The sequence below is a fragment of the Lactuca saligna genome, chromosome 9 (assembly GCF_052625555.1).
Source record: "Lactuca saligna cultivar CGN05327 chromosome 9, ASM5262555v1, whole genome shotgun sequence".
NCBI classification, from domain to species: Eukaryota; Viridiplantae; Streptophyta; class Magnoliopsida; order Asterales; family Asteraceae; genus Lactuca; species Lactuca saligna.
Genome location: NC_136425.1, coordinates 37,429,322 through 37,433,672, shown reverse-complemented (window position 1 = coordinate 37,433,672; position 4,351 = coordinate 37,429,322).

The following is a 4,351-nucleotide window of genomic DNA, read 5'->3' as shown; positions in this document are numbered from 1 at the left end:
ATTCAAGCACAGAAGTATCTATGTAAGGAATACCATGCATTCCTTGCTCACGTCGTCGACACGAGCCTCGAAACGAAAGAACTAAAGAGCATCCCAGTAGTGAGCGACTTCCCCGACATTTTCCTAGAAGAACTACCCGGGTTACCTCCGCAACGACAGGTCGAGTTCAAAATCGACTTAGTCCCAGGAGCTACCCCAATAGCCAAGTCGCCCTACCGCTTAGCACCAGCTGAGATGCAGGAACTCTCTGGTCAACTTAACGAACTGCTCAGCAAGGGCTTTATAAGACCGAGTTTCTCACCTTGGGGAGCACCGGTCTTGTTCGTTAAGAAGAAAGACGGATCATTCCGTATGTGTATTGACTACAGAGAACTCAACAAACTGACGGTCAAGAATCGTTACCCTCTCTCTCGCATAGATGATCTATTCGACCAACTGCAAGGGGCGAACTATTTTTCTAAGATTGATCTGAGATCCGGATATCACCAGTTACGAGTGCTAGAGGAGGATGTGCCGAAGACAGCCTTCCGAACTCGTTACGGACATTACGAGTTCGTGGTGATGCCATTCGGATTGACCAATGCGCCCGCAGTCTTCATGGATCTGATGAATAGAGTATGCCGACCTTACTTGGATCAGCTCGTCATCATTTTCATTGACGACATCCTGATCTACTCCCGAAGTAAGAAAGAGCATGGCGATCACCTGCGACAAGTTCTAGAGACATTACGAAAAGAGAAGCTTTATGCGAAGTTCTCGAAATGTGAATTTTGGATCCGGAGAGTCGAATTCTTAGGACACGTGGTAAGCGAAGAGGGAATCCATGTGGACCCATCCAAAATTAAATCCATTGAGAACTGGTCAGCACCTAAGACGCCTAAGGAAATTCGTCAATTTCTAGGTCTCGCTGGCTACTACCGCATATTCATTCAGATTTCTCTCGAATAGCGAAACCCCTTACAACCCTAACCCAGAAAGGCGTGGCCTTTGACTGGGAAGAGAAACAAGAAAGAGCGTTCCAAACGCTCAAACGAGCCTTGTGCACCGCACCAATACTATCCCTTCCCGAAGGAATAAAAGACTTCGTAGTCTATTGCGATTCATCGAATCAAGGGCTCGGATGTGTCCTGCTGCAGCGAGGTAAGGTCATCACCTACGCCTCGAGACAGTTGAAGACACACGAGGTTAACTACACGACCCACGATCTTGAACTAGGAGCAGTGATGTTTGCTCTGAAGATCTGGAGACATTACTTGTATGGAACGAAGAGCACTATCTTTACCGACCACAAGAGTTTACAACACATTTTCGATCAAAAGGAGCTCAACATGAGACAACGACGGTGGGTCGAGCTACTCAGTGATTACGAATGCGATATTCGTTATCATCCGGGTAAAGCCAACGTAGTAGCAGACGCCCTAATTCGGAAGGAATATTCTGGTCGCAAAGTCAAGTCATTGTCAATAACCATCCATTCACACTTGTCTAAGCAAATTCAGGAGGCTCAACTTGAAGCCATGAAACCTGAAAATGTGACGAATGAATCCCTTAGAGGAATGGACAAGAATTTAGAAGCCAAGGGTGACGGAGCCTTATATTTCATGAACCGGATCTGGATACCGAAACACGGTGGTTTCCGAGACTTAGTCATGACCGAGGCGCACAACACTCGGTATTCCGTCCACCCAGGTTCAGATAAGATGTATCTGGATCTTAAAAAGCTATATCTGGATCTTAAATGCCTTACTTGCGCAAAGGTTAAGGTCGAGTACCAGAAGCCCTCTGGTTTATTGCAACAACCAGAGATCCCGGAATGGAAGTGGGAGTGGATCACTATGGATTTCATAACCAAGTTGCCCAAGACAACGGGTGGACTTGACACCATATGGGTCATCGTTGATAGATTGACCAAGTCTGCACACTTCCTGCCTATCAAAGAAACCGACAAGATGGAGAAACTTACGAGAACATACATTAGGGAAATCGTACGGCTACATGGTGTACCTATGTCCATTATCTCCGATAGAGATAGTAGGTTCACCTCAAGATTCTGGCAATCACTGCAACATTCCCTAGGAACGAGGCTGGACATGAGCATAGTGTAGCACCTGGTTTCCGGTATGTGAATTTTATTTGAGCATTTCCCTATTTTAGCCTTGGACTCGGCGAGTCATAAGGTCCGACTCGCCGAGTAGGGACGAGATTCAGGACACGTTTAAATTGGCGACTCGGCGAGTCCATATCCCGGACTCGGCGAGTCACCGCTGCTGGATGAAACCCTAAATTTCAAGGGTTTGCACCCTATTTAAACCCTCATTCCGCCCCAACCTCGTCCCCATTCACCCCCAGAACTCCCAACATTGTTTTTCCCTTATTTCCTTGAGAGATTGAAGTGTTTTTGGAGTGTTCTTGAAGATTTTGAGGAGAAAGAAGAGTAGATCAAGAAGAGGAGAAGGAGACCAGGCATCTTTGTGTCATCCCAACGTTTTCCTTGAGGTATAGCTCGTTTCCCCTCTGTTTTCAAGCTTGTAATCTCTTTTAGCTTCATAAGAGTCCTTCTTGGGCTCTTCCCCAAGTTTGTTTGTGCTTTGTGGGTTGTAATAAGTTGTTAGCCTTTAGATCTAGGCATGATTTAGTCCCTGGAACATGGATCTAATGCCTTTATGGGGTCATATTGCATGAAAGCCCTAGATCTACCTCTTTTGGTGCACTTTGAGCCTTAAAATCCATATTGGTGAATATCTACACGTAAAGTTGGAAACTTTACGTGTGATTTGTGTCCTAGAAGCCCAGATCTGTGAATGGCATGGACTGGAATTGAGCAAATCGGCGTATTTGATGGATGCATGGCTGCGACTCGGCGAGTCGTATATGTGACTCGACGAGTCTGGTCGCGAGTCACTGGACTGGTCCCTTCATGATGTGTCGAGTTGAGCCGTGAGTCACAGGGGGTGACTCGGTGAGTTGGGAGCTGAACTCACCCATGTTAGGACTCGGCGAGTCAATGCCCTGACTCAGCGAGTCCAAGGCAATCTTCATAGATCAAGAACAGACTCGGCGAGTTGTTCATACAACTCGGCGAGTCTTAGCATATGTGTTCTTCGGATGAAGATGAACTCGACGAGTTATTCATACAACTCGGCGAGTAGGATGAAGGAGTTGAATGACAGATTAGAAGATGAGCTCGTCGAGTCATAGCCCAACTCGACAAGTAGAATCAGGGACCCAGGACAATAGTCTGGATAGGCACTCGGCGAGTGGAGATCCACTCGGCGAGTTGGGTCAACTAAAAGTTGACTTCGAATTGACTTAGGGCTAGACCAGGGGTAAAATGGTCTTTTTTTTACCCAAAGGACAGTTAGCAGTGTATGATTAAGTATATTGCGGGAATTACAGCCGGGGAGTTTCCGGAGCAGCAGCAGCAGTAGTAGGTGATCAATTCCCACACAGACCAGCAGCTATTTCGAGGTGAGTTTCCTTCCAGTAGTAACGGGTCTAAGGCACCAAGGCCGGCCCGTATAGATGAGACATTAGTATTATAGTGTGGGCCGAGCCCGTATCTATTAGTTGAGTTGATTATGATATATGCCAGTATGATAGAATTGTTTACACTTGTTGTCTGTGCGATACTTGTATGATATGAGTTGGCGGTTGAGTGTGGGCGAGGCCCGTATCTCTCCGAGAATGGAGTGTGGGCTAGGCCCGTATCTCCCAGGTAGCGAAGTGTGGGCAGGGCCCGTATCTTCACGAGTGTGGGTGGGGCCCGTATCTCTTAGAAAGTGAGGTGTGGGCGGGGCCCGTATCTTCACGAGTGTGGGCGGGGCTCGTATCTCCTAATTGCATGTTATTTGTTAAATGCTTGTATGGTATGGGGTATTATGGGGGAGCTCACTAAGCTTTGTGCTTACGGTTTCAGTTTTGGTTTCAGGTACCTCCTCAGCTAGGGGAAAGGAGCCGGCACGGTAGCAGCATGTCACACACACCCTCTTCGGTTTCCGCATTTACGAGCTTTTCTGGGATTGATACTCTGATATTCTGATTAGTTGTATGTTTTGGTTTTCGGACATGGTTCAGTTTATATTATGGATGATCGAATGATGTTTTAGTTATTAATATTTTCTAAAGTAACGTTTTTAAACAAAAAAAAATTTGATGTGAAAATTGGGTCGTTACAAGTTGGTATCAGAGCCCTGGTTTGAGGGATTCGGACACGCCTTCGGGAGTGTCTGAACTCAAATCGAGGGATTGAAAGAATTTCTAAAAGAAATGTTCTCTAAAACTTGGAAAAGAGTCATAAGAAAGAGCGAAGTGTGTGACGTGCGCGACCGGCCGTGCTCAAGTAAGTATTCCC